Source organism: Halyomorpha halys, unplaced genomic scaffold (assembly GCF_000696795.3).
Source record: "Halyomorpha halys isolate HHAL.00 unplaced genomic scaffold, Hhal_1.1 Scaffold312.1, whole genome shotgun sequence".
In the NCBI taxonomy this organism is placed as follows: Eukaryota; Metazoa; Arthropoda; class Insecta; order Hemiptera; family Pentatomidae; genus Halyomorpha; species Halyomorpha halys.
Window position 1 is genome coordinate 1,048,674 of NW_027105402.1, and position 15,917 is coordinate 1,064,590.

Genomic DNA, 15,917 nt, shown 5'->3' on the forward strand with positions numbered 1-15,917 from the left:
ATATATATAAATATATAAAATGAACGATATAAACCTATAAGAATCTTATTTCAGTGCAATAAAACCAGAATAATTACCAATATTCAGGAAATTATTAATTACGTGTTTGTAGAATCATAAAAGAGCTCCTATAACTTTCTTATAGAGGACTCTTTATGCAGGAGTCAGCTTTTAGTAGTTGGTACTAAAAGAAACATTATTTATTTTATTGCTGTTTGCCTTGAGAATGATAAATTTATTGTTTAACGGCCAGCAGGGGAGAGATAATTTGTCACTGATAAGGAGCTAGATAAAAGTCTGAGAATAATTTCTCTCCTCTAAATGCTGATATTTTTTTATATTCGAATTTTCAGCTCTATTAGGGCTCATATTTCAGAAAATTTGCTTTTATATAAATGATCTTTGAAGATTCTTTGAGCTATTGGTAGTTATAAAGATATGGAGCTAATGAGCACCATGAGAAATGGATTAATTTTAATGTTAGAAAACAGCTGCCATTTTTTATTTCTTCTAACTGTGGTGAACAGTCATCAATTGATATATTAAAAAAAAAAATCTCTACCACTACAAACCATGAAGGGTCTGGGTAGCAGTTGTAAAGAAGTACGGCTACTAGACCAATGGTTGTGCAAGAAGGTGATTAGATTTGAATCGCGCTCAACCGCTAGATTTTTATCAAATTAAGGATTCCCACTTAATGAGGTCGGGTGGATCCCGCAGGAACTGACTCAACCTGAACCCACAGGGCTGACTCAACAGCTAGAGGTAAAATATAATAATTATCTGTCGTAGCCGGATTCGAATAAGAGTCCTTGGAGTTAGTAGTCCATTGCCTTACTGATGATCTACCCACTCCTGTAATAACTACATATTGTTTTCATTAAAGTGAAAAAAAATGGAATTAAACTACTTTTTTTTCCGGAGGTCTTCGACTGCTGCTACTAATATGCATGTTCCACGTCATCTTTTCTGTGAAAAGAAAATCCAAGATGGTAACCTGTATTAGACTGAAGAATTTGGTTGTTTCCTACTCGAAATAATATGTAATTTACAACTGTACAAAATAATACAAAAGGTAAATATGTTGTATGTTTCATATACACTTGAAAATCTTGGGAAGGAACCATCCATTGGTGGTACTTCAAACATTAATTTAAATTAGAAGGTCCCGTGGCCTTCTTCTTTTCAGACGCCTCGGAGGATTATCAGGGATTGTTAAGGATGAAAGATTTAGAATTAATGGGTTAGGATGGTTAAGGAGTTTGGAATGAAAAGACGCATATCTGTTTTGGGTCAAATCTGCAACGACTGGGATGTTAAGGTCTTTGTGAATGAGTTTATTTGTAACGTAAGTGAAAAATGAATTATAGTATCGATGTAAAACATATAATGATTAATGTTCTGCTGTTAGCGTTTTAATTAGTAAATTTAATTATGATTATTAGTTGTGACGATAAAAAGCCATTTTTGACTGCTGCTAGTTAAGCCACGTTCTGCGCAGTTGTTTCAGGTGGGAGAGAGAAAACTGTTTTGCATAACTGATTATCTATTCCCTTCTTCTATGATCCCAGACTTGATAAAAATCCACAAAGAAATAAAAACTAGCCTTGGAGGATGTAGTGGGTAAGAAGGAGCTGCGGTTTCGTTTTGTATGGAATTTATTAACTCTTGTAGCAATAGCCTGCATTATTCACCAACGGGGAGAGGTGAGGGTATCACGTACTCCCGTCGAGCTCTTTCATTTTTCATCCCTTCGTGACCTAGCCTGTCCGATGGGAGCTCTGTCTCTAAATTTGGTTGTCTTCCTTCGTCTCACCTCACTCCCTAGCAATATTTGATGGTCCTTTCTGGTGTTAATTCTTCACAAAACGTTTCTATTTTAGTGTTCTCCTAATCGATTTGAATTTTTTCCTTTTTCAAAACCTATTTTTTCATCTTGACTTTTCTATAATAATTGATGGATTATTATTCCCTTTTACTATATCATCAACTATATATATATTTTTTTAATATAAAGTAGATGTATAGTTTACAATTACTTAACTCAATTTTTCCGCTGCCATGCAGCCTGGAAAAATTTGAAGGAAGCTGACAATTAATACAGATGGAATGATAAACTGAAATAACTGAATGGAGTGAAAACGATTTCCAGAAGCCCACTGATGCTTGGTCATCAGCTATTATCATAGCTAGCTTATCGTTTTATCCTATTACAGAGTAGTAGCTAGTCATGCTTAAGTAAAAATTAATTTTATAAGGTTTACAGACCATAAATTTTTCAATGTACCTACAGAGTAATATAAATGGGGTATAAATAGTGCTTTACAAATGCATTAACAATAAATGATCATTACCTTATCAAAAAAATATCTTTATTTCCTTTCAATTAATATTTTTTAACATAAATAGTAATGAAAGAAACGAAATTGGAAGTGCAACGGACAAACGGTCCTAACTTCCAATCCATTACAAAAGACTGATCTACATGACTGTTATAAGGCCTACCTGGACATACGGAGTTGAACTATGGGGCTCCACTAACCCACCGAATTCCTCTCGAATCCAATCCTTACAGTCCAAAATCTTTCGTAAAATCCTTAATGCTCCATACTTTATCACAAATCAAATCATCCATCAGGACCTCAATGTCCCATATGTTGCCGATTTGGCCAGAACCAGATACCAACCCTTCATAATAAACTTCCCTACCACCCAAACCTACTCGTTTCTAATCTGGCTTCTTCTTCACTACCTAATATTCCTCCGAGGCGTCTGAAAAGAAGATGGCCTCGTGATCTTCTACTTTAGAAATGTTTTTGGAGTTCTATCAATGGGTAGATTCTCCACATGTTTGTATAATGTCATAATATCACTTACAGCAAATTTACTTGATGTGTTTATATGTATACAGTTGTAAATAACAATAAATAAGTTTTTAAAAAAAATCTGTAATATTATAATACAGGAATATCTTTTATAAAGTTGAGTATCACACTGGAATGGGAGTTTGTTAATTTTTAAAATGAACCATCAGTTTAAACTTCTAACATCCAATACTTTTATCTTGTTTGAAGAGGCTGTTATCTCAAGTTTCATATTGGGATATTAAGGCTGGTCTGTAAATGTTTGAACTTTTTTGTATGCATTGCCTTTTATAAAGTTGCGTTCCGGTTTGTATTCTAAAAAGTTCATTTTTATTGCCTCAGAAGTATTATCCACCCTAACAACCTCATTCTGGTTATAAAATCGTAAAGAATCTGAACAGATACATGAACCGTAAGAAATTACCGTCTAATTAAAATAAAAATATTCCATCAAAATTTGCTTAAAGAAGAATGGATAGTTTATGAGAACTAAAAAAAAAAAAAAACGTTTAAAAGGATTTATTTCTACAAATTGAAATTGCTATTGAAAAATTGTACTGCTTATTTGTTTATTTAATTTATATTATTTATAACCTAGTTCATTATATTTTTAATCTATTTAATTTTTTTTTAGTCATATAAACACTCATTTTCCTAAAAGTATTGTTCAACTGTGTTTCAAGGTTAGATTAAGTTTAGACGAAAGTTTAAATCAATATGATGATGATATTATTCATTTTAAAATGTTTTCCTTTACTTTCGAAAAGAAAAAAAATAAGGGAAACAGTTATGATATTGAAGATTTGTTAGAAGAAATATTATTGTTATGTGTTAGTTGAATTATTTGTATAATAGGAAAATTTTAAGCTTTAAGTTATCAAGGAGGCAATGGCCTAAGACCCGAAACGTCGGAGAGGTATTAAACTATATTGAGAATTTAAGAACAAATGAATTTGGGTTTTTATCAAAGTTAATCACTTTAACACATTTAATGAAAATACATTTTATTAGCATTTAATTAATAATTGTTATATTATAAAGTAATTAATAATTACTTTGAACATAGTAATTTTCACAACAAATACGTAAATTATCTTAAACTCACACTTAAGGTATCCTCTAAAATTTAAATTGATTTTATTTGTAATCAATACTCTGATTAATGGAATTCAGAGTGAATTCAATTTGTATATGTAAAACATATTCGTGTATCATATTTTCCTTTTAGCTTGTCTAAAAACGTTCCCTATAGAACCGTCAATGGAATAAAAAACGATTTTCAATTTAATATGGTTATGTGGGTACTGCTCAACTAATAGCGAACGTTAAATAATTTATTTTAATAAATAATTATACTATTTGAAGTAGGAGCGCCTTAAGATCAATCATAAACAATGGCTGTCGATAAGTATATTTATACTTTTATGATTTGTTAGTGTAAGCTCTGTTCGAGAAGATAATGCTACAAAGAAGTGGATGATTATTATTCAACTTTGTCTTATCTCTCAGTCTGCATCCAATTATTATTATTAGAACGAAGAGTGGAGTTTTTTTTTTTTTTTACGTGCTAGTCGATGTGTGTTATGAAACTAAGTTAGATTGCTTGGAGATGACATTTCAAAGGATATCATACATATAAAATAGGACTATAATATAAAAGATCTTCAAAAGGGAAAACCGTTTACTGGAGGAGTATTTTGAAACTTTTGCACCCTTGTGAATCTTCCTTATAGCCCCTCCTTGTGATAGAGTACACAGGTAAATACAGATGAAAGGGTAGATATTGGATATTGGCTATGACAAAGGAGTGAGCCCAGAGCTGTGACAAAGAGAATAAAGGGGCACTGGCCGACGAAGAGTCCAACAAGTTTAGACAAAGGACCTTGCTCTAGCATGTGCTTTATATCCCTTGAAAGGCTGTCTTCTTCTTGACAGTGTGTGCCATTCTAATGGTCCATCCACTTCTTCCTTAATTACCGGCCCCTCTTCGCAACAGCTTCCGCTTCCGCTCTGCGGACAGTCTTTTTTAGTGGTTCCCATTGTTCCCGTGTGGTAGAGAAAGCAATGGCGAAAGATAAATGGAACATGAGAACGTAATACAACACAGGAAGGGTGACAACTGAAAGAAATTCAAAAGGATCTCTTTTGTTTACTAACAAATCTGGTGCTCTGCACGCAACATGGAACTTTCACATACAAACCTGCGATGAGTTGAAATTAATATTTGCTCTTTTCCAAACAGGTATTTCCTTAAAATACTCATCGGTAATACTAGCCCTTACTATATTTAATTACCGATTAAATAAAAAAAAAAACTAGTGTGCTGCATCGCATCACACAACCTTCACTAACCACCCTACTCACGTCCCCTTATATTGAGTAAATTGGTGCTTTCCTGTTGAATTTATCCCTAGTTTTTTGATTTAAAAAAAGAAATATTTGAAAACAGAAAAACAAAAATAATTGTTTTTTGTTGTTAGAGAAATTTGTATTTCCTAGGCTTCTTGGCTAGGAATATGCACCGTGTTCCCACCAAGTATACAGAATACAAAAGAACCGTTAACAAAAGATAAAAAGCAGAATGTAATCGGGCGGGATCGAGCGGTTTTTCCTTTTTTATCCTCTGTTCATTAAATTCTTAAAATCTTTGCATTTATCCATTGTTTATTACTGCTAATAGTGTAAACTATTTTTTGAGAAATTTTTTGAAAATTCGATAAACCAGCAAACCATTTCAATGAGGATATGACCTAACTGATATTATAGATTACTTGATTGTGCATTGATATACCGAGCTTAATCAAAATCATAACAGCCGTTTCTGAGATATAGGAAAAAAAATTAATCAATTATATAAAGTGGCACTTCCAGCCAATTTAATTGTTGAAAAAGCTGCTAACATATCTCATACGTAATATGTACTTTGCAATAAGTATAGCATATAATATGTATTATTAGTTTAGTACGAATTTTTGTTTTTTAGTTAGGCTGTCCACATTCGTACATAGATACACATCAAGTACACATACACATAAACACACACCGTGTGTATTTACCTGTCTATTGTAACTCAAATTTGAAAAATTCTATGACCGCAATACTTTCTCTTAGTGTATACTCCATATGTAAGTAAGCGCAATTAAAAACTAACTATTGTTATGACGTAATCCCGATTTAAGGCGGCTTGCGCCTCTAGATGGAAACAATTACAACAGTATAACATTTATGTAATCAGACATATATGTTACACATCATTCAAATGTAATATTCGCAGGTTGCAAAGAAAGGTTTTATTAGTTACTGAGTGCTGCGCAAGTTTGACTTGGCCAAAACTTCGTTAGTGACGAGTAACATTTTTGAGGGCGTATTTTCATGGTGTATAAACCAATAGTCTTTGATCCCTGGGCGCACACGATCCTTCAAAAGACGAAGAACTCTTACTTAAAACTGACATGTGGCACTCTGTTTGCCAGGAATCAGCTCTTTGTAGAATGCTCCTTAGGCATTAAACTCAGCAAAAAAAAAAGTCTGGAAGTTTTGCCCAAGTTGAATGTACCAAAATATCCGCTGCCACCCTACAGCCCCTACATAGCTGCCAATGACTTCCTTCTGTATGAACAAATTGAGGAAGATCTGGTTGTGAAGCGTTTCAACCTGGTTCCAGTGGCAGCTTTGACCTATCCTTTCAAAGTCTTCGGCGAAGAGTTCCAGGGAGCCTCTGAGCAATGAAAAAACACTGGCGCGGTGTGTTGATGCCTGAGGTTCATATATTGAAGATTTTAATTTTCATTGTACACAAATGTTCAATTAATCAGTAAGTTCAATTAATAATTGGTTCCGAGACTAGTATTGAAACTTTGTGAACGCACTATATAGTTGTACATAGTGTGTTATGGCCTCTGTAATGTTCTCTCTTCATGTAAAGTAAACAAAATATATCTTACACCACACCTCGGTCGAAATTCTGTAACAGTAACACAGTAGAAATACGTTTATGAAACGAAAAATCTCATAAATAATCCTACATATTTATTTTGATAAATATAACAGTATATAATAAAATGTACATTTAAAAAAAAGGAAAAAATTTGATGAAGGGGGCACTTAATGTGGTTAATATTTTTTTTTATAGGTTAAGTACGTACTTAAATTTATATGCTTTTCTATTTTTTTTTTTTTAATTTCCATCAAGGTTAGTACAAATAAAACTGTATAATAACAATCAAAATAAGTTTTTGATGCTCTTTTGTCCTTGTCCTTCTAAAGTTAAGAAGCTTTTGAAATCTTCATCCCAGGGCCTTCAAAGTTTTAAGCCTTTGAGCTAGTAGGCTGCCTTTGTTTCTAGACTCTCTGAAGAATTGACTAGAATATATGTACTTTAAGGAATCGTTACATGGTAATTTTAATTTATGCATGTAGAGAGAGATGTAGTCTCGTTTTGAACAATTTGCCGAACAGAATTATCTTTCATATATTCTAACTGGTGTTTTTAATACAAGGTAAAAATTACATAACATAACAAGATTAAGGTCTCTCTAATTCTTAGTTGGAAAGAGTTTTAATAGTTTAAATATTTCTATAGTAGAGATACATACTTAAAAAGTTTTGAAATAGGTAAGGGATACTGTTACACTACCATTTCGAAAATATCAACGGTTTAGAAATACACATTACATATTCGTAAAAATAATTTATCAGTTTCAAAGACATTTCAGATCCTCTCATCTATATATATAACAGGGAATAATCGAATATTTTTCCACAATAAACTTTGAATTACTGGACCGATTTTCAAAATGTCTCCTGTCACCATGGAAGTTTTAAAGCTTCTAAAATCCCCGAATTCTCTGATAGAAAAAAAATTATGAACAAAATTAAACGTTTTTTGTTTGTTACTCAGAGAGTATACGTTTTTTCAGTGTTATTGGATACACTGATTCGCATCTTTTCAAAAATAAGAAAAAAATATCACTGATGTCAACCTGTTTCAGTTGTTTCAATTTAGTACTAATATAGTTATATAGTACTAAGTGCTACTTACAGTGATTAGATACTTATACAGTGATTAGATTCATCTCTTTCAGAAGTATAAAAATAAACTATTAATGATTTCCTAAAGGGTTTCTTGAGGTGATAAAAACGAATCCCATCGCATAATTTGGTTTATTTATGTTACCAAGTCATAATAGTAAAGAATACATAAATTTGTAATTTTAACTAAATACAATAATTTATATCAAACTATCAATTTTGATCGTTAACTCTATATTTTTTAAATACGGCAGAAATTGCGAAGCGTTCCGAGTCATCTAGTAATCTAAGAACCTGTTTGGATTGAATATATTTAATTTAATTTATTTTGTTTTCTTGAATTCGTATAGTAACTAATATTGTGTCAATTTTATATTCTATAAAGTGAAACGCAAGATAAGAATAATTGAAAGTAAACCACTGTCCTCACCACCTCTTAAAACCTATTTTAAATCGTCTATTGGAAGAAGTTAATTTTAGTACCTGTAACTGCTTTAGTTGAAAATAATAACTAATATTGCCATGGATACGAACCTTATTCATGAATGAATCTTCGATAAATAAATATCATACCCATGGCAATTTTAGATATTAGTTTCAGCTTTAGGTAATTTTTGCCCTACAGTGCCTGTAACCTCCTTTTTTTGAAATAATACTTAATTCATCCAATATATTCCAAATTTATGATTACCGACGTCCGTGTACAGCCAAATTGTATTTGCTGAAATCACTGTGGAATAGTTGAATAGATCGCACTAGGGACTCTAAAGTAAAGAAAAGAGAACTCTTTAACTGGACATATATAGATCCTTAAGGCAGAAAGTGACACATTATGTACATCGTAAATTTTGGAATTATGTAAAAAAAAATCAAATCAAGATGGTTAGGTAACATATTGCTCCAAATCGTTTATGGAGCAATATGTTAAAAAATAAAAAGAATACTGGGATGGTATAGTAACTTTCATATAAAAGGAAAGAAAATAATATTATGTTGGTTTCCTTTGAAAACAAGAAAAACCGTTTTGTTTTGTTTTTTTGTTTTTTTTGTAGAACCCAAGGGAATTGAGCACCAGGATGAGACAAAGTATGAAGTGTATTATATAAAACCAAGAAAAACAAAGCACTTAGTAAATTTGTTCATTTTATGTTTAAGGATGAGGTGATTCCCTATTGTATGTAAGTGTGCTATATTATTCTCTCTCCTCAAGACCGGGAAGACGGGGAATACGCCGTCCCAGAACCGTCATGTCAGTTGGTTTTACAATTTTTTTTTTGTAAGCATCTTAGGAAATTCTTAAAATTAAATTATTCACCCCAAATAAGCTTTGTTTCTACCCCAGTTGAGTAAAGGACATGCTTTTTCTAGGCTGCAATGAGAGATCATCAACTGAAGCATTCGATTATGTAACACTTGGACAAGTTGTTCAGAGATTGGTGGAATTGGGATTCACCGAACAGTTATATTCAGTCATCAAATAATTTTCATATGGCTAATATTAGGAAGCAAAAGTTTCTGAAAACGTTTCTGGGTCCATTCATTTCACGTTTGGAGTTTATCAAGGCGCGGTACTATCTACTTTATTTCTTTCCGCTTATGTTGATGAGTTGAAATAGTTGAAACCAAGTACCAAGATGCTAGTCACATTAACAGCTTTTGTTTATGAAACTGCCAGTAGTAGTCACTTATGTGCCGAAAGTCTGTAAAATTATAAAATTTTTGCTGACAAAAACAGTGAAGAAGCTATGATGTAAATATGAATGGTAATCCGAATAAAACTCAGGGCATAATTTTTTTTTAAAGGTGTCATGTGTACAATCATTGAAATATGAACACAAAAACATCTACGAGCATTTTAAAATGGATTAATGAGAAAGATTGTAAATGGAACATCATTGCAAAGAACATGTTCTAGCTGATTGTGAAAGAAATAAGAACCTTTTCGAATCAATTAATATGTAACTTATCCTCATTACATATCTGCCAGAGCTATTCGAAGATCATGTACATCTAAGGCCAAAGTTATCCCAAAATAAAAGAGTAGTTTTATTTTTAGACAGTAAATTTGATACAAAATAAAAGCTGTGTCCATCTACTATTTAATAAAGCCATTCTGAAATAATTTTCCTTTTCATTCCTCGGCTTAAACATCAAAATCAAAAAAATATTACGAGATAGTATAGGAATCATGAGTTTTCAATTTTTGTGATTGTTTTTTCTGTTATTGTATAATTATAATAATATTTTTTATTTTTTCCATGACTTAATAATATTAATATAGAAAATAAATATTTGTCTTTGAGTAGAAAGCAAAATATACATAAAAAAATATTATAAATATTTTTAGAAACCAATGAATCATGAGAACATTCATTAACTGTGAAGTAAAGGTTAAATAATAGTCCTAAAGGATGTATTTAGAAATTAGAATTTTAGACTTTATTAGAACATATTATATTTTAATGAGAATTTTTGGCATAAAGATGAACTTAATTATTCCATACGTATATGAATATATATATATATATATATATATAGATGAATTAAGAAGGCGGAGAAATTCTAACGAGCTTGGGGTAAAAATAAAAAAAAAAAAATTACAATCAATGATTAAATAACAGAGATAATACTAATTATGAAATATAGACCCTCTTAAAACAGGAATATGAAACCTAAGTAAAAAATCTTGGAAATAAAGCTAAAAATAAATTAATAAATATTGATCGCCAGAAAAAGACAATGCAGTAACTACTAACTACAAAAGTCCTTATTTTTAATTTTAATCAAAATAATATCAAGAAATGGCCCTATTCATTTGTCTTAAAAAATGTTTAAGCCCTCTAGAAGGTATATACTACTTTAGAAAGGAATCAAAATGGTGAATAGCTTTTAATTACCACTTCAGCAAACTTTTTTCTTTTTTTCTCGGGAAACAAGGAATGGAAGAAAAAGGAAGAAAAATATTTTCACCATTTTCTTTCTGGCTTTGCGGAGTTAGATAAACTTTTTTTTGTTCCTATACAGTATTAAAGTCCATTCGTTGAATAAAACACAATAATACCAATAATCCTTGTAAATATCGATTAATTATTTTAGTTTACGTCTGATCAATTTATATGTCACCGTAAACTTAACATAAAACTTTCTTTTTTATTTTTGAATACATGTATTTTATAATTATCAATCATTATAATATCTATGTATAATAAATAATAGAGTATATTGGGATGTAATTAAATTACATAAAATCGCTAAAAGCTCATTAGCGGGTATGTTTAATAAAGCTCAATCTTAGGTTTAGAGAATTGCGTTAGGGATTTAATATACCAACTAATTGAAGTGAAATTAAATACCAAAGTTGATAGAGTAGGAACGTAATATTTATTTTAGGCTGAATACAGTGAACCGTCCGTGAAATAATTAGTTGTCTAGTGAGGGTCAATATCCTCATCAAAAGTTATTATTAATATAAAGTAATAATTATTAGTCATATTAGGATACTGAAATTTTAAGAACCATTTACAACTAATTATATAGTAATTAAAATGATTTATTTCCCATTTTTTATGTATGAATTTATTTTATATTAAAAGATCTTACATCTCCACTTTCAAATTTTAAACTACTATTTTACTTATTGAGGACGTATTTATCATATTCTCACGAGTTAGCATTAAATAGGAAAAATACTGTAATATTTTAAAGGTAGACCTTACTCATCTACTTTATTCAATAATTCTTATACTTATTAAAAAAAAAACACAAACGAGCTGCTAATTTGATGGAAATTCAGGATTGCTGTTAACCTAGAAAACAAAAAGATAATATATTATAGAAAACAAAAATATAATATTACTGTTCTAATAGTAGTTGGGTAGAGGTTTGTGAGGTCACCGAATTCGAACCGCAAACGGTCACTCTATTCACAGGCAAAGTTTTTTGAGCAGGTTCGCACGTTCATTACATTCACTTACTCAGTGATGGAATCGGTCTCCACGAATCACAATGATTATACGAGAACTAAGCTCCTTGAATTGGCATTCCTTTCGGTTTTAGCTTGGACTTCAGTTTTTCTCTAGATGCCCTATGTTTTTATTATTATTTCTTGTAATTATTTGTATAACAAAACTTGTATTGAACTATCTATGCAATTACAGAGAAGTAGGTAGCTTTTTCAGTAATTAAAAACAAAACTGCAGTCTATTTGTTAATTATAGTAGTTGCATTAGCTACCTAGAGACCAGGTAGTGAAATACAATAAGAGCAGATTGTAAGGTACCTATTTTAATTGCAACCGACTATCAATGAATATTGAATATCACACCTTACCGACACACCTCTAGTCGTTTGTGAAAATGTCTAAGGAGTTTATATGACCACCTTCAATCAGTCAGTTCGATAGTTAATGGTTTTCATAAAGGATCTTGTAGTTGTTGTTGATTGTTGCTTAAAGGCGTAAAATCCTCTGGTCATCAACGCCTATGGCATGATAAAAGTAAAAAAATAAATATAAATAAATTAAAAAAAAAAAAAAAAAAAATAAAATATAAAAAATAAATAAATAAAAAAATCAAAGAGGAGTTATAATTTATAAAGAAGGCAATGTGCTTTTAAAAATTCAAATACTAATGTAATTTTAGCTTCCTCATCTGTGAGAGCTTCTGACAAATTTGGGGTTAGTCCTATCCGGTTTATTAATGGCAAATAGTGAGTACATTCTTCAAAAATATGTCTAACCGTAAGAATGGACTGACAATATTTACACGTTGGAGCGGGCAGTTTTCTGATCAGGTGAGATTGCGTGAGGAGAGTATGACCTATTCTTAAGCGGGTTAGAGCAACTTCCTCCCTACGGCTGTTGCGGTAGGATATTGACCATGGTTTTACTGATCGTTTTATTTCTTTTAATTTACTAGGAGAGCTTTCATCTCACTTGGCCTGCCAATTTTCTAATATTTGTAATTTAAGGGGTGCACTGAGTTCTGAAGGGGTAAGAACGGCAGTGCCTCGGCCAGGGAGTGTGAGTGCCTCTCCGACAGCTTTGTCCGCGAGCTCGTTACCTACAATGCCAATGTGGCTTGGAGCCCATATGAAAATAATGGATTTACCTTGTTGAGATAATTTTAAAAGAAAATATTGAATTCTTATAATGAGTGGATGTTCGGGGTGCATGTTTTTTAAACTTTTTAGAGAGCTCAACGAATCTGAGATTATTACAACAGTCTTCTGAATTATTGAAAAGCAAAAACGGAGGGCTGATGCTATCGCGTAGAGTTCGGTGGTATATATTGAGCATAACTTATGTAATTTAAACTTGTGGGTTTAATCGTGAGTGACGCAAGATGAGGCGGTCGAGCTTTCGGATTTGAAACCATCAGTGTATATTAAAAAATAATCCGGAATATTTTCTTATACTTCTATACGCGATAACCGTTCTTTATACTTGATAGATGTGGTCTTATTGTTGTGCATAAGTGACAGATGTAGCATTGTTACAGGTTGTTTTAGAGTCTAAGGTGGGTTCTGAATTTCAGGCTTCATTATCAGAATCGTTTTAAGTGTAGAGATAGCCAAAGTGATTCTTTCTGCCAGAGGGAGTGTTGGGTTTCGTTTCTGCCGAAAAGCTATGGAGAATTTAGATCGAAAAATATATTTGTAAGTCGGATGATTTGTTTGTTCAAATATTTTGGAAACATAATTAATAGCTAGTTTTTGTCTCCTAAATGATAGCGGAGGTAGGCCTGCTTCAGAGCAAATGCTGAGAATAGGACGTCCTGAATGCACTGGTAGCAAGCCTTGACAAGAGTTCGGCGACGTGCAGAGCCATAGACAATAGAACCATAATCTAGCTTGGAACAGAATAATGTAGTATAAAGTTTTAACATGGTAGACCGTTCCGAACCCCACGATGTACCGCTAAGAAACCGGAGTATATTTAATTTTTTTGTTGTGGCTGACCTCCAGTTCCCAACTTAATTAATGATCAAATATAAGGCCTAGAAATTTGTGATAAAGGATCTTAGTCCCACTTTATGGAGAATGGCTGAACCATAGGTGGTTCTCTTTATACCAGAGTCGATCCACGGCTGCTAGAACAGAATTCCTAGAAGTGTCCGAATTAGGATTCAAGTGCTTAACCCGCCGAACCCACTTTTCCCAGCAGGTGATCCCTGAGTAAAGTCATCATCATTCTTGGGCTCCTGCTATATGTCATTAGAATTTTTTTTTGTAATTATTGTATTAAATTAAATGAAATATATTTCTCGAGTCGAAACTTTTAATAAGAATTACGTTACACAGATACAGCTGTATAGCGTAATGTATGCCAGATTTAAGAGATTCCAAAAACATTGCTCTTGTAAGACATTTTTGTTGTACAAGCCCATGTTCTTAAGGCTTCAAAGAACTAATTTGACTGGTGTTTAAACCAATTTCTAGACTAAAAGCTTTCAAGCAATGGTGAAATAAATTATAAACCATTTATCATTTTTAGATAATGAGGATTGCAATTCAATATTCTGCTAAATCTTAAATTGTTCACCAGTCATATTAAAACGAATCCATAAAATCATACTCATTTTCCATGTAAGGTTGCGTCTATAAGTTTGTATATTACGTTTCAAATGAGTTTGCCTGTAGGAGAGGGAACTTGCGCACCCCTCGCTGTAGCTACTTCTCCCCTCCACACCACAACAAACCCCTCCTACCGGGAACAAACCTTTTGGGTTTTTTCCAAGAAGCAGTCCGGAATTTGGTAACGCCCAACCAGTTCGAGATTGGGTCGGTACTTGAAACGCATTTCCCCCATTCTCGGACTCCTAAGTTACGAATACGGGAGGTTACTCGTTTCATTAGTTTATCCTTTATCTTTGACTTAGACTGTTTCTTTTCGATTCATGTTCGATTTTGTAGGAAAACATCGACAACTATATTCTGACTTGCTATTTAAGCAGTATCTTCCAAAAAGTAATTTCTAGAATTTAACAAATTCTAAAGATCGATTTGTTAAATTCTAAAAATTTAACTTTAATAAATTTCACATATAAAAATACTTTATTCACCTTTTTAAATATAAAAAATATACTTTTTGTTGTTATATAGATTTTGGTTGTTTTTTAATTAAAATTATTTTAGTCAACAACGTAAGCCCATTTTTATATATTCTGAAATACGTTCATACTGTTCCAAGGAGAAGATCTTTGCAGGAAATTCATCCTCGGTAGATAAAGATTCATTGAGAAGCAATCACTAAACCAGACCATTATTCTATAAAATAGATACAAAATTTCGCTTAAAAAATGAGTTATTGTAAAAAATATTTAAAAATTGGACGGGCATTTTTTAAAATTTTAAACCGGGGTCAGTTCCTACAATTACGAAGTTACAGGAAAGTTAATCAATTATAATTATTTTTTAAAATATATATATAAATTTTCTCGTACTGATTTACATCGATTATGTTTGACTGAGGTGCCACGCCCAAGGCATGTCTTGAGGTTTTACATGGCACGCAGCCGACCAGTAGGGTTTTTTTTTATTTTTAATTATTCTAAGGCTTTTTGCTGGATAGAAAAAGTTGTCGGTCTGAGAAGAAAACAAATTGATTTCATCGACAAAAGAAAATGATCACTTTCCTCAACGTGGTGCGGGGGAAAAAAGAAGCCACCCTTAATTAAAGGGGGTGGTTTTGAAAGCAATTTAGTTAACAACGGGGTATCCCTTTATCGGTGTCCATTCCACAAAGTGGGTTGGGTTCGATTCCAGTCCAAGGAGTAGTCATTTTGTTGCCGCCTACGGATCTGTCTCGTTAAGTGCTTGCTTTCCAACTGCAGCGCCGCCTGCTAGTGATTAACGTCAGGTCCTTGCGGTTTTAATAACATGGAGAGTTTTTTGGAGAGACAGATGTCCCATCTTAACAATGAAGTAGACGTTATTTGTTCCTAAAAAGGACCTTATTTAAAGATTGTTGAATATTCTGAAAATTACTAGAGTTAAAGAGACATTGATTCCATTATCGTTTAT

At 32.1% G+C, this 15,917-nt stretch overlaps 1 long non-coding RNA gene across 6 annotated transcripts in view; it reads left to right on the forward strand.

Annotated features, from left to right (window-relative positions):
* LOC106681146 (uncharacterized) overlaps nt 1–15,917 on the forward strand; it is a 693,797-nt gene that overhangs the window by 395,607 nt on the left and 282,273 nt on the right. The window lies entirely within an intron of this gene.